At 51.7% G+C, this 22127-nt stretch overlaps 1 protein-coding gene across 3 annotated transcripts in view; it reads left to right on the top strand.

Moving 5' to 3' along the window:
- Positions 1-22127, top strand: part of DLGAP4 (DLG associated protein 4) — a 180914-nt gene that overhangs the window by 44774 nt on the left and 114013 nt on the right. For all 3 annotated transcript variants that reach the window (XM_036320939.1, XM_036320938.1, XM_036320940.1), the window contains exon 2: positions 9399-9609. The gene's annotated coding sequence lies outside the window, so the exon portion shown is untranslated. The remainder of the gene's footprint in view (positions 1-9398; positions 9610-22127) is intronic.

The raw sequence follows: 22127 nt of genomic DNA, 5'->3' as shown, positions 1-22127 counted from the left end.
CTTCTATTTTACTGTGAGTTATTGTTAATCAATTTCTTATTGTGCCTAATTTACAAATTAAAGGTGTGTATGTAAAGGAAAAAGCAAGAATATAGAGGGCTCGGTACTATCCACGGTTCTAGGCATGCACTGAGGGGTTTTGGATAAGGGGCAACGACTGTGTTCACTGTATCTCCTTAGTCACTCAGAGCAGAAACCTGGGATTCACCCTTGACTTCCTTTACCTCTTCCTCCACATCTAACAGCCCCAAGCCCTGAATCTGTCCCTGTCCCCCTGCTCCAGTGCCCCTGCCCTCGGAGACACTGTCAGCTCTCACCTAGATCACACCGCCACCTCTAGGCTGCCCCACAAAGCTACTGGTAACCTTTCTCCCACCCAGACTTGACTAAGGCAGTGAACCCTCCGCTGCTCCCAGGGTCAAGGCTACACTCCCTGGACTGTCATTGCAGGACCCTCATGATGGAGCCCCAACTGCGTTTCCAGCCCTGTCTCCTCTCCCCTTCCTCCTCCTCTTCCCCAGAGCACACAGACCGGCCCCCCACCTGTGCAGAATCCTAGCAGTTCCCGGAACCTGGCATGCTTTGTCCCTCTTTCTCCGCCTCCAGTGCCCTTCCCTACGCTGCCCACCTAGTGAACTCCCGTGCATCCTCCCAAGCCCAGCTAGAGCCTCACCTCCTTTCCGATATTTCTCTCATTCCCAGGTCGGTCAGGGCCCCCGTGTGCCCCCGGGCTTCCTTCCAGGGCAGCTTCCAGCACCTTGGACTGCCACCCCCACTGACTAATTCATCTCATTGCCTTCCATGTGGCCTGGCTTGGGGTGTGCACAGAGTAGGGGCTCAAGGAATGTTTGTTTGTGGATCACACAGTAGGAACTCCCTGCCTTCTGCATCAGGCTTTGAATGAGAGACCGTCTGGGCTTTCTGTTAACAAGGGGAGAAGGAGGGTCTGGAACTTCCCCAGCCCCCAGGCAGGATCGCCTTCAGAAAGTGCAGAGAAACACCTTCCAAGACGGACAAAATGAACCTTCTAAGACGGACAAGCATGAGCTCCGAGAAGGATTCAGAGGAAGGAAAAGCAGGGCAGGTGAGAGTGGGCCGCTGCCGTGGGCCCTGAGTGCGGAATAGAAATGAAGGGATTACAGGGAAATGTCATTCAGTGAAGATCACCCGTGGCCTCTGGAAGTCAGTGGGCCAGCTGAGAGGAGGCCAGATGGCCAGTGAGGGGGCTGCTGGTCCTGTCAGATCTGCAGAAGGTTTAGGGATTTATGAGACTGGCCCTTTGGAGGATTTGGGGAACATCTGATTTCCAAGTCCTCAACAGAAGCACATTTGGACACCAGCTGGCTTGGTCCTGGGTGAACTTTCCCAAGAAGCAGGTGTGGGGGATCCAGGGCAGCACTGGCCTGGGTGACCAGCCAGCTCTGCCCTGACCCACTGTGAGGGTCTTGGGTCCCCCCTCCCAGGCCTTAGGCCCACACTCAGTGCCCATTCCAGAAGTATGTGCTCGCGTGAATCCAGTGCACAGAGAGGCAGAGACAGGCCAGGCCCGAACGCCGCCGCAGGGCTACAGTGAGGGGCAAAGGATGCAGTGGTTGTGAAAGGGCCTTGCAAATTGTGAAATACTGTGACACCATGCCATGTCCCCTCCTCTGGGCAGCCATCCTGGACTTCCCTGCTGAGCTGATCCACCCTGTCCACACCCGGCTCCTCACACAGTGTATAAACCTCGCCCTGGCACCCAGCCGCTCTGTCACAGACCCTAATGCAGGACATGTCCCGCCACCAGGCTGAGCTCCTTGGGGGCAGGAGCAAGTGTGTCAGTCTTCCACATCTGCCTCGGTGCCTGGCGCAGAGCGGGAGTTTGGCAGCTGGTTCTTGAATGACCTTGAATTGTGAAAAAGCAATTAGCTTGTGAGTTCTGGGTAGCCTGGGTTTATCAAAGTAAGGACCAGGTGGCACATGGTAAATTTCTAATGAAATGACAAAATGTTTTGTGAGATGTGGCTCAAAAAGTATGAGCATTTGGAAATGCAGTCTCGGGGTTGAGAATGTTAAAAGCCGTGTGGTCCTGCGCTATCCAGTACGGTTGCCACAAGCCGCAGGCAGCTATTTAAATTTCATTTTATTCAAAATTCAGTTCTTCAGTTGCACTAGGCACATTCCGAGTGCTCGGGAGCCACATGCGCCTCCTGGCTATCCTGTTGGACAGTGCAAATGAGAATATTTTCGTCATTGCACAGAGTTCTCTTGGACAGCATTCCTCAGGACCTTGAAAATTCACGTCCATGTGTTATCTTTGGCCCTGATAGTTGGGGGGGGTTTCCAAGATTTGGCGGGGGAGAGCTGGGACTCTGGAGTGTGAACAGACAGGGTTTGAATCCCTGCTCAGCCATTTTCTTGTTGTGCAGTCTGAAACAAAGGAACTTCCATATTCTTCCTGGGGCTCAGTGTTGTCATCTGCAGAATGGGTGATGGTACACTGGAGCAGAGCTGTGCGGTGTAGAGGACAAAGCTGTGTCAAGAGCTCCTTGGTGCTCTGTGCGAGGAGCTGCTGTTATTCACAGGCTGGTGCCCTAGAGCTGTCAGAGAGCGGGAACAGGCTGCACATGTCAGAAAGGTCTTGAAATTTGGAGTGAAGCTGCCCATACTCCTCAAAACTACAGGCAGGGCATGATGAGTTCATCTGGGCCCTGGGGGCCAGTCTGGGGTAGTGGCCAGTGGGCAGGACTGGCTGGGGGCAGTCAGTGGGTGAGAACAAGGCTGAAACTGTGGGGCTGGGGCTGACCGAGCCTGGGAAATCATGGACAGGGGCAAAGAAGCTCACTCCAGATCTCCCAGATGCTGAGAGGGGCTTTGCAGTCTAGCTTAGCATGTACTTTATGTACAACTCTCTGCTGTCTACTAGCTGACCAGAGCATATTAACTAATAATAATATGAAGACTAATAGCAACTATATTTCCTGAGCATTTTCTATACACCAGGCACTGTGCTAAGAGATATAATATGTATATGCATTAGCTCATTTAGTCCTTCGTAATAGGCATGTTAATGTTCCTATTTTATAGCCAGGGAACACTAAGGTCACTTGTTCAGGGTCACAGGGTGGTGGAGCTGGGGTCTACCGGGGCCCATGATTTAGATAAAGTCCGCACTCCTTATCTACCTGGGCCTAAAGCCCCTGCAGAGCCGGCCTAGGTTAGCTCCTAACCCTTCACTCGTTGCTCCCCATCTGTCTGGTCAAGTTCCCTAGACACCCAGTCTCTCCTTCCTATTTCTGTGTCCTTGTTATCCCTCAGTCTAGGTGACCGCCCCATGTCCCCTCTACCCTCCACAGATTCCTGTTCACCCTTCGAGACCCTGGGAAATCTTGAGGCCAAGAGCTGGGTCTGAGTCATTTTTTGTGTCATAATGTCCAGTATGCAGCTTGGTGCACTGGAGACCTTAATAAATTGTGGGTGGTAGATTGATGGGTGGGTGAGTGAGTGGATGGAGGGGTGGGTGGAGTGGATGAATGGTGAGTCTGGGCAAGTAGATGGTTGGTGGAGGGTTGGCAAAGTGAATGTGTGGCTGGTGTGTGAGGGATGTGGATGGCATGTGGGTAGATGGGTAGCTTGTGCTCAGATGTCCTGAGGCAGGATGGGGCATGAACTGAGCACAGAGCAATGGGCATGGAGAGAAACTTTGTGATTTGAGAGACATCAGTGAGGGGCAGGTTGGGGGAGAAGGTGATGAGATCCGTTTTGGACGTGGGGGCGTAAGGGGCCTACAGAGGGAAAGCTGGGAGGCCACCGGGGAGATGAGTCTCAGTTGGGTTCAGGGGTGAGGCCGGGCTGCACAGAGAGATCTGAGAGGTCCGAGTGGATGCGGGTCAGAGGGCCGGAGGACTGGCCATCAGAGGAGGCAGAGGAACCACGGTCCCTAAGGCAGAAGACCCAGGAGGAACACAGCACAAGCGGGGAGGGCACTGCCAGGTCAGGAACAGCCATAAATCATTGCAGGTGGTGCGTCTGGGCAGCCAGTACCAAGGGAGGCAGGCAGGAGACTCAGTGCTAGAGGTGGGCCGTAAAGGGCGACCAGGTGGAGAACGGCCTGGGGAGCAGTTACCCTGAGCCGGAAACCCCTCAGGCAGAGGCAGGGAGCAGGAAATGAGCAGGTTATGTCCCTTGGAGCTCGCAGCAGGAGCTGGAGAGCAGGAGGCGCCACATCTTTGCCCTGTCCCAGCCGGTACCCTATGGCCACAGCCTCCAGGGTCTGGGAGGACTCAGGGGGAATTTGGGAGCTGTGTTACTTTGGACAAGTCACCTTCCCTCTTTGGGCCTCAGTTGCCTCATCTGAAACCAGAGCCATTTGCCACTTGCCTGGTTTGCTGAGAGGAGTAAATGAGATGTGGGGCGGGGGGTGCGGGTGGGTCGGGGGGTGAAAATACCCCCATGCATGTGGAAACCCCATAAATGCTATTTTTAAAAACTATTTTTTCATTTCAGTTCAACTCCACATTATATTTATTGAGCTAGAAGGCAAGCCCATTTTGTATGTAAATTAAATTTGTGTATAACCAATACCATTTTACCTGGGCCTGGGAGGCTATTTATTATTTGAGGAGCTCTAAGTCGAATCCTTTTGAAAAGCCCCGGTTGCTTTGTTTTTTGAGGAAGGAGGATTTTGACTTTTCAGGCTTGCAGAGCGAGGCTTTTATTTGTTCCATGTGCGTTTTGAAAAAATCCTCCTGGCTGCTGCACAGGAAATAGACCGAGGGAGGCAGCAGGGTGCCTGGGGAGGAGGCCCGTGCTGTGGTCTGAATGAGAGATGGTGCCGCTGGGACAGGGGTGACTCTGGCGATTAAAAGGAGAGGATTTGAGAGATATTTAGGAGGATAAGAAATAAAGGACATGGTCTTTGGTTTTACAGGTGAGGGGATGAGAGAGGAAGCAGAAGGGACATGGGAGCCTCTTGGCTTCTTGGTTACTGAAGAGGGTGAGCTGGTTTCAGGTACCAGGTCAGGCACTGATGCAAGAGGGCGAGGTCTCCGGCGAAAGTCACACCCTGGGCCTTGGACACAGAGAGCGTGAGGTGTCCACATGGTGGCAGGCAGAACTGCCCGTAGGAATTTGACTCTGCAGACCTGGAACTGCAGCTGAACTGGAGAGAAAAATGTCAGTGGCAGGAAGGAGGGGCAACGCAGAGCGCATGACAATAACTGTTTACCCAGCATCGAAAATACATGTTGAGCAAAGTGTTCACCGAGCACCTTCACATGCCGGGTGCTGTGCTGGGCTCTGGGGATCTGGCCGTAAACCGAAGAGACCAAACTCTCTACCTGGTTGGGCTGACATTTTAGTGGGAGGGGCAGGCAATAATCAGGATCAATTACTCATTCTCATGTCCTGTTACATAGTGGCAGGTGCCCAGGAGAACAAGAAAGCCGGGAGGATCAGGCCCTGGGAATGTTAGGTGGAGTGGGTGGGGGGCAGTGGTATCAGCAGACATGCAGGTTGTGCTCACTGAAATCATTGACGCTCACCACAGCCACACGAGGAAAGTGCTGTAATTACTCCCATTTTAGAAATGAGCAACCGAGTCACAGAGAAATTGAGAAAGTTGCCCAAGGTCACTCGGCTATGGAACTGGCAGAGCCTGAATTTTACCTCAAGCCCATGCTCTTCAGTGAAGAGTTTTAACCATTATGCTGAACGGCCTCTCATGGACAAGGTCAAGTCTCAGCAAAGATCTTAAGGAAAGGACGGCATTAGGCTCACGGACATCTGGGCGACCAACATTCCAGACAGAGGAAGAGCAAGTGTCACGCCCCGAGGAAGCAGCAGGGCTGATCTATTTAAGAATCAGCACCAAGGCCAGAGCAGCTGGGGCAAAGGGGAGAACGGGCGGTGATACCTGCGGCATTCATTCGTAAGGCTGCCAACCGTTAGTGGAGGTGAATGAGGCCATGGAGTGTTTATAGCAGAGGGTCAGGATCTGATTTTCGTCTTAACCTGCTTCCTCTGGCTTCTGTGTCAGGAGCAACAGCAGAAGCAGGAGATAAGAGAGGACATGGATAATCCAGGTCAGAGATGATGATGGCTCCGTCCACAGTGGTGGAAGCCATCAGATGGTGTATGAATGTCTTGATATAATGTGCAGGTGGATCCGGTAGGAGTTGCTGATGGCTTGGATGTGGAGGGTGAGGGAAAGAGAGGCATCAAGGATGACTCCAGGATGTGGGCCTGAGTGACTGGAAGGAGGGGGCGGCTATGGGAGGAGCCACTTCGTAAAGTACTTTCCATGGCCATTATCCCTTTATTTTATTTTTATTTTTGAAAGGTTTTCTGTTGTTAGGCCAACCTTTGCCCAGACATTTAGTAAAGGAGAACAGGTTTTCCTCCTAGCTCTTTTAAAAATATATATATATTGATTTTTTTACAGAGAGGAAGGGAGAGGGATAGAGAGTTAGAAACATCGATGAGAGAGAAACATCGATCAGCTGCCTCCTGCACACTCTCCACTGGGGATGTGCCCCCAACCAAGGTACATGGCCTTGACCAGAATCAAACCTGGGACCTTTCAGTCCGCAGGCCGACGCTCTATCCACTGAGCCGAACTGGTTAGGGCCATTACCCCTTTTAATCCCCTGGCTACTCCCTGAGGTAGACGTTGAGACTCTCAGGTTACTTGACTTGCCCAATTATCACTTGGCCAGAATGTGGTGGAGCCAGGACCAGAAGCCAAGTGTGCATCACAGGGTTTGGAATTTCGATTCATTCATTCGCTCAGCATCCATTTCTGAGCACCTCCTCTACGCCAGGCACTGCGCTGAGTGTTGGCAATGCTGACGGGGGACGGCGATCCCTGCCGTCATGGAGCTCCCAGTCTGATGGAGGAAGCAGGGTCAGCCAGTCATCATGGAAACGCTGTCCTCACCTCAGCACGACAGGTGGCCGGAAGGAGAAAGCGAGGGACCGAGGAGCCAGTACCCGGACCTAGTTGGGAGGTCAGGGAGGGGGTAAACGCGGAGTGCAAAGGGCTCGGGATAGAGGGTCGGGGGACATGGGAGCCTTGTTGGGAAACACTCCCTGGATTCCCAGGCCATAGCAGGAGAACCCTGGGAGGACTGCAGACTCCCAGGGAACAGCTACCCATTTGGAAGTCAAAGAATCTTTTCTTTTTTTAGTGTTGGATTGTTGTAACAGCTTTTTTTGAGATATAATTCACATACCATATAATTTATGCATTTAACGTGTACAGTTCAGTGGTTTTTAGTATGTTCACAGAGTTGTGTACCTATCACCACGGTCCGTTTTAGAACATTTTCATTATCCCGAAAGGAAACCGCAAACGTCTTAGCTGTCATCCCCTCCCAGTCCCCCCCCCTGGCAACCACTCATCTACTTTCTGTCCCTCAGAGCTGCCTGTTCTGGACATTTCCTCGAAGTGAAATCATACACTATGTGGTCTTCTTTCACTTCACATAATATTCTCGACGGTCATCCATGTTGGAAGTTCCGGAATCTAAACGCCATCAGTGCTGGCAGGGACGCAAGAGACTGTCTTGTGTGGGGCGTTCCGGTCCCTCAGCAAGGAAGTAGGGGGACTCCAAGACAGGTCTCGGGATCCCCAGGTCAGGGCCACTGCCCCTCTGTCCTGCACAGGCGCCTCCCTCTGCTCTTGCCTCTTTTCCTTCAGCTTTGGGCTCTGGCTGGTTTTTGCTAAAAGTGACAACTTGGTTGGGAGCACATCCTTCCAAGCCCTGGATCCTCATGCCTTGGCAATTTCATGCCCCGTGGTGCACCTTGAAATCTTTATGCAACTTTAAGAATCAGTGTCCACTAATTCAGAATTTTGGGGAGTTAGGCATTTTCTTTTCTTGCTACTTAACCACTTTTCATCCAGACGGCTATGCCTGTTTGTCTTGGTTGGTGACCTTCCTCTGGGGGAGGCAAGGGTTCAGTGCCAGGTCTTGGAATTAGATGCTCTGCCTCCTCCTCGGTGTGTGTGCCCGTGGGTAACCACTGAAACTCCCTGAGCCTACTCCTGCCTTTGGAAAATAGGGCTGTGGGGAAAAGGAAAGGGCTGTCAAGATTGTGAAGGGCTTGGCAAAGAGTGGGTGCAGATACAGGCAGTTAGAGATGTGAGGGCTTTCCAGGGCCCGGGCATGACCAGGAGAGAAGGATGACCCACCCCCACCACTGATGGCCCCGTTCTCCATATTCCTCCTATGCACTGACCCCTGTTCCTCCCCTCTCACGACTGAGAGGTGGAAGCCTGGGTTCAGATCCTGGCCCAACCTCTTGGATTCTGTGCCCCCGCAGAATTGGTTTCCATTGTGTCTCAGTTTCTCCACCTGTAGAATGAAAGGGTGGAGGGAGGGGGCATGCCACTGAGGCCTCCAAGGCAGCCCAGAGGCTCCTGGGAGGAGGCTATGGGATGGAGGAGCCCTTTTCCTCTCCCAGGAGGACTGGGTCCCTGCTGCTTTAAAGATCCAAGCAGGAGCGGTGGCACCTGTTCAGGAGAAGTGGGTGGAGAGGGACACCTGGCTTCCCTTCGCCTCTTGCACAAGATGTGTTATGTGGGAGGTGATGGAGGTGATGATGCAATGAAGGGGCTCCTGCTCTGAGTGCAGGGACAGGGACAGAGCCTCTACTCAGTGCCAGGTATTCTACTTGCATTGTCTTTTTAATCCTCACAGGAGCCCTCAGAGAAGGCACTCTTTTTTATTTTTTTTTTAAGTCCTCACCCAAGAATATGTTTCTTGATTTTAGAGAAAGGAAGGGAGAGAGAAACATCGATTGGTTGCCTCCCATACGTGCCCCAACCAGAGATCAAATCCATAACCTGGTTATGTGCTCTGACCGAGAATCGAACCCGCAACCTTTTGGTGTATGGGACGATGCTCCAACCAACCGAGCCACCCAGCCAGGGCAGAGGAGGCACTCTTAATACCATTTGACAAGTGAGGAAGCTGAGGCTCACAGTAGGACAGCTGCCTGCCCAGTGTCATTCAGCAAGTGAAGGGCTGAGCTGGGATTTGAACTCAGGACTGTTTGGCTTTCCTGACTGCCCCTATTCAGAGAAAATGAGGGAGAAGCAAGACAGGGAGGATCAGAGCCTTTGAAACCAAGCTTCCCGGCTGCTGTGGGGATTTGGCTGCTGTGGAGATTCTGTGGGTGGTAAGAAAGGCATCATAAATATGCATGACATGCAAATAGGCCTCTGAAAAACAATGTGGGGCCCACATGAGCCGGGATACCAGAGTACTTAGAAAAACATAGTGTACAAACACTTGGGTTTTTATGATTGCTGCGTGGTGTGTCCATCCCCAGGGTCCCAGGACCCATCAAAGGGTCTCAGGGTGGAGAAATTATCCCAGGCACCTCCTAATTGACCTTCTCCCCCATCTCTGCAGGCACTGGTGCCTCCCCTTCTGCCAGCTGCCTGGTGGTAAGAACTTGGTCACTCCCAGCACTGCAGGGCCCTGTCCCACACTGGCTGCTGCCTCTGATTGAGTGCCTGGAGGGATGTGTGTGCCAGCCCTCGGTCCAGTGCCCGCTCCTGAGGTGACGCCTGCTGGTTCCCGACTGGTTCCTGTTTTTCCTCTGCACGTAGCCCTCTGGTTGGTAAGTAACTGGGTCTGCCGTCCTGGGCACAGTTGGGAAATGCCCAGCTTTGCCACCCAGTGACACCCACATGCTGGTGAGGGGATCTCAGTCTGAGCTCAATTTATGATTTAACTGCTTATCTGTCCAGTCCTCCCAACAACCCAATAGGTGGACATAGTGATGGCTTCCTTTTCATAGAGAAAACAGCCTCAGAGAGGGGAAGCCACTTGCCCGAGGATGCACAGCCAGCCCAGCTCTGTCTACCTCAAAGGCCAGCCCTGGCCACACCCAAGGGGCTGGGCAATTGGTGACATGGGCTCAGGAAGGAAAGGAGAGGGGTGAGCCTTGCTGGGGCTGAGACAAGGCCATCAGAGTTCCGGAATCTTGGGGGTCCCTGTTGTTCCTGCCCCTCCAGTCTGTTCTGCCCACATCCCCCCAGTTCCCACCTGGACTGACTCCAACACAGGATGAGATGCAGGGCCCGGCAGCGTCTCTGACCATCCGTCTGAGGTTGTGCAGCCCACCCCTGGCCACACACCACGCCTGGTCCTGTCATCTTTCCCACAACGATGATCCCGAGAACATACCCCCATTCAGTGCCGGCCCAGCACCTGACACTCACCGTCTTCCTGCACCTCAACCTACCGCCACCTCCCGGGCCACACAGGCACAACTAGTCTAGGTCACAGACGAGGATGCCATGGTTCAACTGAGGGTCACCAGCCACCAGCCAGCACTACATGGGACAGTTGGTTTATGATCTGCCTGTTCATGTGGCCTCTGCTCCCAAGGGTGAGCACTAAACTGCTTCATCCCCTACTAGACAGCCAGGTACCCAGCATAGAGTGGGAACACAGCCAATAGTTGTGGAAGGAAGGAAGTTCTTAGATGTCCCTTCCCTCCACTAGACATCATCAGGAGCCCTGAGCCCAGTGGCCTTTTAGCTGCTGGTCCCTGCTGACCCCAGAGAGCATGCAATGAGCTCAGGCCTTCAGCAGGGTGGCCAGCCCCTCTGGTCTCTATTCTCTCATCTGCCAACAGCTGCCCAGCCTCCCTGATGGGATGGTTATGAGGAGGAAAAAGACTTGTAAATATGTATCATATGCAAATATTATAGGACTAGAGGCCCGGTGCACAAAAATTTGTGCACTCGGGGGGAAGGGGGGTTCCCTCAGCCCGGCCTGTGCCCTCTCGCAGTCTGGGACCCCTCGGGAGATAACGACCTGCTGGCTTAGGCCTGCTCCCGGGTGGCAGAGGGCAGGCCCAATCCCTAGGTGCAGCCCCTGGTCGGGCTCAGAGCAGGGCCGATTGGGGGGTTGGGGCACCACCCCCTGTCACACTCAAGGCAGGGTCGATGGGGAGGTTGCGGCGCGACCCCCTGTCACACACAGAGCAGGGCCAATCCGGGGGTTGGGGCACTGCCCCCTGTCACACACAGAGCAGAGCCCATCAGGGGGGTTGGGGCTCCGTACCCTGTCATGCACAGAGCAGGGCCCATCAGGGGGTTGGGGAGCTCCCTCCTGTCACGCACAGAGCAGGGCCCATCAGGGGGTTGAGGAGCTCCCCCCTGTCACTCACAGAGTAGGTCCGATAGGGGAGTTGGGGCACCGTCCCCTGTCACACACAGAGCAGGGCGGATCAGTGGGTTGGGGCACCGCCCTCTATCACCCACAGAGCAGGGCCGATCAGGGGATTGGGGCGCTGCCACTGTCACACTCAGGGCAGGGCTGATGGGGAGGTTATGGCTCTACCCCGTCACACACAGAGCAGGGCCCGTGGGGGGGCGGGGGGGGGGGTGGGGCGCCACCCTCTATCACCCACAGAGCAGGGCCCGGGGGGGGGGGGGGTTGTGGCCCCGCCCCCTGTCACACACAGAGCAGGGCCGATCAGGGGGTTTGGGTGCTGCCCCCTGTCATGCTGATCCCGGTGCCGGGAGGCCTCGTGTCTCCGCTGATCCCGGTGCCGGGAGGCATATTACTCTTTTACTATATAGGGTAGAGGCCTGGTGCACGGGTGGGGGCCAGCTCGTTTGCCCTGAAGGGTGTCCTGGATCAGGGTGGGGGTCCCCACTGGGGTGCCTGGCCAGCCTGGATGAGGGGATGATGGCTGTTTGCAGCTGGTCACACACCCTTCAGGGTGGGGGTCCCCACTGGGGTGCCTGGCCAGTCTGGGTGAGGGGCTGAGGGCTGTTTTCAGGCTGGGGGTGACTGAACTCCCAAACGCTCCTTTTTTCCTTTTTTTTTTTTTTTATTCTGGGCCAGCTTTAGCTTGAGGCTTGGCTCCAGCTCTTAGGCCTCCGCTCCTGAAAGTAGGTTTCTGGCCTTTGCATACAATGTTGCGAATCTGCTGGCTGAAGTCTGGCAGTATTTGTTAAAATGTTTCAAACTGCAGGCTCAGAGGCCTGCAGCCGCAGGCGGGGAACGTTGGAGTCCTCCGTCACTGAGGCAACCAAGCCTCATGTTAGTTTCAAGCTGCCTGGTTGCCGGCAGCCATCTTGGCTGACAGTTAATTTTCATATCTCGCTAATTAGCCAATGAAAAGGGTAGCGGTCGTACGCCAATTACCATGTTTCTCTTTTATTAGTGTAGATAATAAAAAAGCATGTGAAGTTCGCTGTAGATAATGTAAGTAGAAGTGCTTCTTCAAGGCCAAGGAGCGCACTTGTGTGGTGCCAGCCTTATTATTAATAACCATGAAAAGAGCCCTATTAATTAGCTGCCCCCAACCCAGCTCCCCTGATCGGTCCCCTGGCTTATTGTAGGGACTGCAGACAGCAGCCGCATTTGGCTGAGAAGCTGTTGTGGGAAAAGAAGTGATGACATCTCAATCTGAGAGCTGTGGGTGTCTGTGGGATTTAATCATTTGCAAATTCTCCTGGCTGTGCCCCAGTCCCTGCGTGTTCTCCCCAGGAACTAGATGTGTAACAGGAGCCACCTGAATAACGTCGAGCATTTCTTGAGCAATTACTATGTGCCTGGCCTCTCACTAAGTGCTTCCTTTTCTTCATCATCTCAATTAAACTCAGTGTCCACCTCTGCCCCCCAAGCCAAGCACAGCCAGAGGGACAGGATGTGGCCACTGAGAACACAGCATAGCTGGCAGCCCTGCATGTGTGGCCCAGTGACGGAGAACGGGATTCCTTGGCACGAGCTAGGGGAGCAGCCGTCAGCATTGTGAGGAAAGATGGAGGCCTGGGCGGCAGCGAGGGAGGTGTTACTGCTGCTATTTTGCTAACAAGCTAGTTATTTAAAGAACAGCCAAAGCCCAAGTCGGGAAATTGGATGGGGAGTCTCCATGCTCAGGACAGGAGTCCGGGAGCCTGGCTCAGTCTGTGCAGAATAGCCCTACTTCATTTTTTAATTTGCTTATTGTTATCAATAATAGTAATAATAATAGCACTATAACGGTAAAAAATTGATTATTTTTGTGGAGAAAATAGGCCATAGGCAGGGGTGGGGAACGTCCGGCCTGTGGGCTGTATAAGGCCTGCGAAATCATTTGGTCTGGCCCTGCCAAGGCAGCTGCAGGCGGGACTTGAAATTCAATAAATCTAGGAGCTTTCCTCATAGCAACATAAACTTACATTAAGTGAATGATGTTACAAATACCCAAGTGGCCCTGGGCAGGAAAAGGTTCCCCACCCCTGCTGTAAGGCTTGGGAGGGGGCTCAGGAGTGGCTTCTGTGACGCTGCTCTATTTATTGACCCAGGAGGTGGTTATGCAACTCTTTGTTTCGTGACAATTCATTCAGCAAGCATTCCTGTTTTATGTACTTTTCTCTATGCATTATACGTCACAGCAAAAAGGCTGAAAAGTGACTATAACAGTAATAGTTAATATTTTTTGAACACTTACTAGATGCCAGGCTCTTACTGAGTGTTTCAGCTCATCTCATTGAATCCTCACGGATTCTATTACGATCCCCATTTTACAGAGGAGGAAAGTGAGGCTTAGAAAGGTGCAGTTACTTCTCACGCAGCCAAAGAGCACTCAGGTGCAGGAGAAACCGGACAGGCTCAGGCCGACATCACTGGCCGTGTTTGAGGATCAAGGGCCAGGAAGTTCCCCACCAAGGGCAGGGTTCCTCCACTTGTTCCTCAGACCTGTGTTGCTGCCTCTTGCATTTTTAAGGCTTAGGAGGCCAGTCAGGTAACTGTGACCATAGGCAGCAGATGAGGCATCTGGGAGTCTGCCAAGGGATCAGAGCAGGGCATTTAACCATTTGACAAGTGTTGGAGGATAGGAATGGGTCATTCCTGGGAACAGGGCAGGGGAGAAGGCCAGGGCATAACCAGGAATCATTCAATATAAAAAGCAGTCATCCAGTTGAGATGGGGTCAGACCCAACCTCTGAACTAACTGTATGTGGCCTGAACTGCCATTTCCTAAGGGCCTACTATGTGCTAAGCATGTCCATTATCTTCCTTAATCTTCAGAACAACCCTGTGAGGTCAGTGGTGTTGGCCCCATTTTACAGATGAGGGAACCAAGGCTTGGAAAGAGGAAATGACCGGCCCAAGGCCACACAGCCAGTGAGTGGGGGCTTCTCTGCCAGCTCTCCCAGGCTCCAGCACCCCGTGTGTCTCCTGTGTGTGTGGCAGGTACTGCTCGGTGCTGGGGTCCCAGCAGGGCAGGCATCTGGCCTGGAAGCTCCAAGCAGTTCTAAGGCAGATCTCTGGGTCCCTGAACTGGTGCTGGGGATATGGCCTGGAGGGTGGCATGGCAGAGGGTGTCTCTAAGCCCTGAAACAGGGGCACCTGCTCTGCAGATGGGGCACCGGCCCCCGCGGCATTCCTGCATTCCCAAGACATTTACTGAGTGCTAGTCCCTGCTAGTCGATGCCCCTCACAGAGCACACAGCCTTGGACAGAGACAGATATTATACAATCACCCAAACAAATAAGCTGAATAAGCAGAGACTCCATCATTGCAGTGAGGGATGTTAGCATGGCGACGTTATACAGATGAACAGAATAGGGGGGCCTGATGACATGGAACGGTTCAAGATGGCTTCTCTAAGGAGGTGGCATTTGAGCTGGGACCTGAAGGGTGACAGGGGGTTAGCTGTGCTGAAGAGTGTTCCTGGCAGCATTGGTGATAACAGGACAAGTGGGAACCCAATTGTCTATCACCAGGGGACTAGTTACATTCATTTACTGCAGCCATACAGTGGCACCCACTGCAGCTGTTAGAAATGGGGCCACGGATCTCAACTTCCTGTTGCAGAAAGAACTTCACAGTGTGTTACAGAGTTGAAAAAGAAGAGGTTATAAAACAGATATCATTTTTTTGTAAGAAGTATGTGGGGCATGGGGACATGGGAGATCTGCATTGTCTTCTTCATACTTTTCCTGGGTTTGGCGATTTTCCTCAGTGTTAGATCTTGGAAAGGCAAACAGGGGCTTTTAGGAGTTCCACAGTCCTGCCTGGAGCAGTTCTCCAATAAAATGAGATAAGATGTGGGCTGGGGAATCAGCAGATCTGACCACACCTCAGCTCTACCACTTCTTGGCTGTGACCTTGGGCAAGTCACTTGCTCTCTCTGATGCTGAGTTTTCCCTTCTGTGAAACAGAGACAAGAATGCCAGTGTGGGGGTGGCTGTGGGGCTTCGGTGTTAAAACACACAGAGGGCTGGAACAGTCTCAGTGTTGGATCGCCGGGGGTGGTGGCTGTCACCACCGTGCCCGCCAGAGGTGCCACCTACTCTGTGCTCATCATGTCCTGCCTGGGCTCTCAGTGCTGACTGGTCCCACAGGCTCAGCTCTGAGGGTCAGACCCAGTTGGGGGATGAGGCACAGGAAAGTGGACCACTTAGCTGGGCATACACAGCCAGCTGGACCCCAGACCAGCACCACCCCCAACCCCTGAGCCCCGAGCCCCAGCTTCCTCCTCTGCAACTGTATGTAGGCCTGCTTCCTAAGGATTGGGAATGAGCATTCTCACCAGAGATGCTGTTCTGGGGACACCCTGGCCCTATATTTGCTTGTTTTGGGTTTGTTTTGTTTGTATTTGCTTGTTTTTGATAACCACTAAACCTGCCCAGGAAGAAAGATACTACCTATGGACACAGAGTCTTAAAACGCAGACAGAGAAACTTACACTGGTGAAGTCAAACTCTTAGAATGTGGAATCTTAGTCATACATAATCCAGCAAGAGCAAACTTATGCATTTTACAAGTAAGTTCACTGCACTTTCTTGATGACAGTGATAAATTAGAAACTGCCCAATTACCTACCAGCAAGAGATGGTTAAATAAATTATGGGCCAGACAATGGCGTTCTCAGACATGGAAAACATGTCTGTGGCGCCTTGTTGAGGGAAAAGTAGGAGGATAGAAAACGGTGAATATTGTACGATCTCGGGTTTTTAGGGGGAAAAAAAAAATAAATATATGCATGTTCTGCCAAGAGAAACACCCAGAAGGAAAACCATCACATTGTTCATGGGGGTTGCCTCTGGATGGTGAGATATGGACAAGCTCTATTTTTATTTTTGCTTGTATCATTCAGGTACTTTCCAAGTACAAGTGACAGAAAACCCAGCCCAGACGGATTTAAACAAAAATGAAATGTATTGGCTTGTAACTGTAAAGTTCAGAGGTAATGGCTTCAGGCTCAGCTGGATCCAGGGGCTTAGACCCTTTACCAGGACCCGATTTCTCTCACTATTTCTCATCTCTGCTTCCTCTGGGTTGTTCCGTGTTCTTTTTGTTGTTGTTGTTTTTTTAATCCTCACCTGAGGATATGTTCTTATTGATGAGAGAGAGAGAGAGAGAGAGAGAGAGAGAGAGAGAGAGAGAAATGTTGATGTCAGAGAGAAACATTGATTGGTTGCCTCCCATATGCAACCCAACCAGGGATCAAACCTGCAACCTAGGTATGTGCCCTGACAGGGAATTGAACCTGCCACCTTTAGGTGTGTGAGATGACGTTCCAACCACTGAGCAACCCAGCCAGGGCAATGTCCCCATGTTCTTATAGGGCTCTTTTGTACAGAGATAAGATGCCTGTCCAGAGGAATATGCAAGACTTCTTCCCAGGTAGCCCAAATACAAGTCTCGAAACTGAGTCTCGGCATTGATTGGTCAAATTTGGAGGTGTGCCCACCCCTCAATCAATTGCTCTGGTTGGCAGCCTGGGCCTATGCACCCCCCCCAGCTGGGGATGGTGTCAACACCACCAGAACTTCACCAGTGGAGAGTGGGGAAAGAATAGCTCCCCCAAACAGAAATGTGTGCTGTAGCCTAAATAGGCCAAACAGTGGCTAAACACAGCAAATTCGCCTCCTGTACTGATCTGAATTTCCCAAGATGTGTGACTTTCATAATCAGAAAAAAACAATGTACCTACAGAAAAGAGTCCTGAGCACAGAACTTACAGTCAGAAGCTCACTGAGGCAGCTTTGGGCTCTCAAAATCCGAATCTCTGAAGTGCCAGTCCAGCTCAGGAGACATTGGCCCTGTCTGTGTCAGGGCCCATGCTGGGCCGGCAGGGAGCTGTCTTGGCCCTCAAGGGTCTTGCCGTTTTGAGGGGAGCGGGAGAGGCCCATCGATGATTTGTCTGCAATGTGGGTATATGCACAAAAGCCAGACTGGGAGCAAGGAAGTCTTCCTGGAGGAGGTGACACCTAAGCCGAGTAGCTAAGAAGAGTACGGAAAGACCATTGTTGCAGGAGAAATATGTCAAGAACGTGTGGTGGGAGAACATATAGTGGATGAGTGGCAGCAGGTCCAGACCACAGGGGCCTTGAATGCCAGGATAAGAGCTTGGACTTGATCCTGAAGGCAGTGGGGCATCTTTGAGGGATGTTGTGGGAGAAGGGACATGTCAGCAAACTCAATCTGGCTGGTACTGAGAGCATAACCTTGGAGAGGTCAGGTCAAGGCTCCCCGTGGGTAAGGAGAGAAAAGACCCAGTGGTCCCTCAAAGGGCCCTTTGATATCCCCTGGTCTAAATTATTTTCTACCATGGATCAGAATTTCTGATCCAAAGGTGTCCAGCCATTGCTTGCACACCCTCAGAGATGGGGAGCTCACTTTCTATTCCTTCCGCCTCTGATTAGAAAACTCCTTCACCCGATCAAGTCCACAATCCTGCCACTGCCTGAGGCACACCTGGAACATTTCCCACTCACCTGCCTCTGAGGTCTCTCCCCGAAGTGACCTTCCAGGGGATCTGGCAGGAGCCTGCCTCTTTAGGCCGTAGTGTTTCAAGACCAAGAAGCCCTGGGTGACTGCATACCCTGCTGGGAGCTTGAATGGAGTGGGGAGGGCAGAGTCACATCAGCCTGACAGCAGAGGGAATGTTTAGGCCTTTGGACACACATCTGCGTCAGTCAGTTTTCCAAATGCCCTTTACATTTACAATCTAAAAACTGTGGCTGAGCCACCCCTACAACAATACAGAGCAAATTAGAGGCAGGTCTGGAACAGGGACCAGTCTCTTCCACCCCTGCCCACTCCCTGGCCCTCCTGCTCACCTCCTCCCACTCTTCAGGGGAGCCCTGGTTGCTTCATCTGCTCAGACTTAGGCAGCTTTTTCCTGGAAGCTCCAACCCTCCCAGATCATCCCCTGATACCCTTGTAAATTTGGGGGCAGCCAGCAAAATCCTCAGGAATCAAATGTTTTGCGACTTTATTTTGACAGCAGCATTTTTTGTTTCTGATACATCAATGCTGAGACATGCACGAGCCTTGTTTTATGGGTCATCTCTAATACTTCATCGTGCCCCAGGGTTCTCATTTAATCACTCATTCTCACACTCCGCAAACGTTTATTAGCACCTGCCAGGTGCCAGGCGCCGTGCTATGGAGATGCATTAGAGCAGCCCCTGCCAGGGGAGTTCACCATTCAGCCACGGGGAGAGGCATCTCCATCAGGGGAGCAAGTGCTCTATGGCAAATCAGCAGGAGGTGCCCATCACTCAGAGATCTCCGGGCCAGGTCAATTGGTTCTCACCTGCATCCTGCTAAACTCTGAGGCCACAGGGCTTGGAGGTCGGAGCGTTCAGCCCAGGACAAAGCTTGGAAGACCTCAACTATTGGGCCGGGGAGTTTGCATATGATCCTTGCGGTAGAAGGGCCCAAAGGCAGGGCAGACCTGAGCGTTAGAAAGGCCCTTGCCAATGCAAGGACTGGTGACAGCTGGGGCTAACAGTGGGCAGGACCCCGGGGGTGGTGCAGACGGGTGTTCAGCAGAGAGATCTAACAGGACTTGGGGGCTTAGTGGGTGCTGCAGAAGGGGAGAGGGAAGGTTAAGTTTGATCCTGGAAGGGGATTGACGTGGGTTTGGGTGCCCTGTGGACCAGCGTCCAGATGAATCCTGGCAGAGGCTGGGTCAGTGTCCATGAGAGGGTCCGCAGGTAGGGCCAGGAGGGACCTCTTCAGCTGTCAGAACACGTAGAGCAGCAGCCCAGTGAGAACTCCAGGTTCCCGTGTCCCCATCGAATGACTGGGACAAGTTTCTACCCCTCGTGGAGCCTGTTTGTTTGTCTGTAAAATGGGGTGATGGCAGTGTCTTCCCAGTGTTTGTGAGGAGGGTCAGAGGGGGTTGTGTATTGGGCAGGCCTTGCACGGTGCCTGGTACACAGTAAGTGACTGGTTACCGTGGTCATCGGCGCAGAAGTGGCCAAGGGAACTGGGGTGTGCCACCTGCAGAGGGGAAACCAGGGACCTTGAGGGGCCTTGCTCCCTGCCTTCCTGTCCCTGTGGAGGAAGGCTGGTGTGGGCCTGGCACTCAGAACTGGGGGAAAGCTCTGGGGAAAGAGATTCTTTTTTTTTTTTTTTTTTTTTTTTTTTTTTTAATTAAATCTTTATTGTTCAGATTATTACATTTGTTCCTCTTTTTTTCCCCCCATAACTCCCCTCCTCCCAGTTCCCGTCCCACCCTCCGCCCTCACTCCCCACCCACTGTCCTCATCCATAGGTGCACGATTTTTGTCCAGTCTCTTCCCGCATCTCCCACACCCCTTTCCCCCCCAGGAATAGTCAGTCCATTCCCTTTCTATGTCCCTGATTCTATTATAATCAACAGTTCATTCTGTTCATCAGATTATTTATTCACTTGATTCTTAGATTCACTTTTTGATAGATGCATATTTGTTGTTCATAATTTGTATCTTTACCTTTTTCTTCCTCTTCCTCTTCTTAAAGGATACCTTTCAGCATTTCATATAATCCTGGTTTGGTGGTGATGAACTCCTTTAGCTTTTCCTTATCTGTGAAGCTCTTTATCTGACCTTCAATTCTGAATGATAGCTTTGCTGGATAAAGTAATCTTGGTTGTAGGTTCTTGGTATTCATCACTTTGAATATTTCTTGCCACTCCCTTCTGGCCTGCAAAGTTTCTGTTGAGAAATCAGCTGACAGTTGTATGGGTATTCCCTTGTAGGTAACTGAGTTTCTTTCTCTTGCTGTTTTTAAGATTCTCTCTTTATCTTTTGCTCTTGGCATTTTAATTATGATGTGTCTTGGTGTGGTCCTCTTTGGATTCCTTTTGTTGGGGGTTCTCCGCGCTTCTTGGACCTGTAAGTCCATTTCTTTCACCAGGTGGGGGAAGTTTTCTGTCATTATTTCTTCAAATAGGTTTTCAATATCTTGCTCTCTCTCATCTTCTGGCACCCCTATAATTCTGATGTTGGTACGCTTGAAGCTGTCCCAGAGGCTCCTTACACTATCCTCGCATTTTTGGATTCTTTTTTCATTTTGCTTTTCCGGTTGGGTGTTTTTTGCTTCCTCGCATTTCAAATCATTGACTTGATTCTTGCGCTCCTCTGGTCTGCTGTCGGGAGTCTGTATAATATTCGTTATTTCAGTCCGTGTATGCTTAATTTCTAGTTGGTTCCCCAATATAAGATCGAGGGTCTTATTAGTTTTCTTGTAGATCTCATTAAGTTTATCGGCGGCTTCTAAACAGTTCTTGAGAGACTTTAAAAGTGTGGTTCTGAACTCTATATCTTCCATTGACAATTTTGTCCTGTTTCTTTGTCTCCGCATTTTGTTATGCTTCCTTGGTGCACCCCCTAGTGGTCTTTGTTCGCAGTCTTATAGTTAAATCTTGATTGTTGTAGCTAATTCCAGGGAGGGTTTGACCTCCAGGCCAAGTGGCTATGAGAATCAGCTGTGTCAGCAGTGAGAGAACTTCTGTCCTCTAGGGAGGTGCTAATCTAGCCTTTGCCTGAGGCTATCCGGCAAAAGCCTCTGTGCGGGCGCTTGGGCTAACTTAGACTAGGAAAACCTTTTGGATACAAATTGCTCATTGCTAATGGGTGTGGTGAGCTCCCCATCACTTGGAGTATTTAAGCAACAGCTGCATCACAACTTGACGGAAACGTCTGTAGAGCATTTGTGATTCCGCTGAGGATCTGGAAGGTCCTTTCTAGCCCAGAGAGTCTGATTTCCTGTTTTTCCTCCTCTGAGCCCCAGTTTTCTCAGCCGTAAATATGGGGGAAATAGCAGCCCCTATCTTAGAGTTGGTTGCAAAGTTTAAGTGAAATCATTCAAATAAAGTGCTTAACCCAAATTTAGTTCATAACAGGTGCTCCGTGAGTAGCACTGCTATGGCCATCACTGATGTTACGCTAAATTCTTCCATGTGTTACTTTCATCTGAGGGCCTCAGTGTGCTCATCTCTCAGCCAGGAGCTGCTGCCTGCCTGCCTTCCAGGACCCACTCTCTGCCCTTCTTATTGCCACTGTCTCTGTCTCCAGTCCCCCCCAAAAAAACCTCCTGGGAGGTGGTAGGAATTCCAGACCCTCTGGGCCCCTTTTAGCTCTTGCTTGAGCGAGAGTTGGCAGGTTGGGGTGGCGGGCGCCATCCGCCTCCCATATGCTTCCTGCTATTTAGAGGAAAACTCTCCCTGCGTTCCTCCAACCACACGGGCTGACATTTCCAGACAGACGCTGGAATCAGCTCTTTGGGGGATTGGCAGATAAATTTGGCCACGGCTTTTGGGAAAATCTTCAGCCTCACTGGGGAAGCGGAGCCCAGGCTCACTTGACTTCCGTCCACCCCGCGACTTCCTCTGGGGGCTGGAGTGCTGCCCCACAGCCTTGCAGATGAGGGTAAGTCTTACCAGCCAAGCCTTCTCCCAGGAGAGCTTCTGCTCAGGGAGTTGTGGCCTCCAGCTCTGCCTTCAGAGGTAGCAGGGGTTTGCAAGAGGAAGCCGTGTCTCCTCCCCACTTCCCCCTAAGACCGAGAGCCTGGACATTGCCCTCATCCACTTGGCAGAGGAGCAGATTCTGGATTAGAGACCTGAGTCCAAGGCTACTTGCGTCTCTGTGACCTTGGGCAGGTGGCTCCACCTCTCTGAGCCTCTTTTTCTTTATCTGCAAAATGGGGGTGATAATAGAATCTGTCTGATTAAAAGCCCTTAGGATGGTGTCAGGCTCGTGCTAAGTGCTTAACAAATCCTAGCCACTATTACTGTCATCCTCGTCATTGTCATTATTATTATTTGGCCAAGAACAATGCCTGACACATAATAGGGGCTCAGTAATATTCGTGTTTTTCTCTTCTCCTTTCTTACAGCTATAGCT

Source organism: Myotis myotis, unplaced genomic scaffold (assembly GCF_014108235.1).
Source record: "Myotis myotis isolate mMyoMyo1 unplaced genomic scaffold, mMyoMyo1.p scaffold_m19_p_9, whole genome shotgun sequence".
Lineage (NCBI taxonomy): Eukaryota > Metazoa > Chordata > Mammalia > Chiroptera > Vespertilionidae > Myotis > Myotis myotis.
This window is presented reverse-complemented; position numbering and strand designations above follow the sequence as displayed.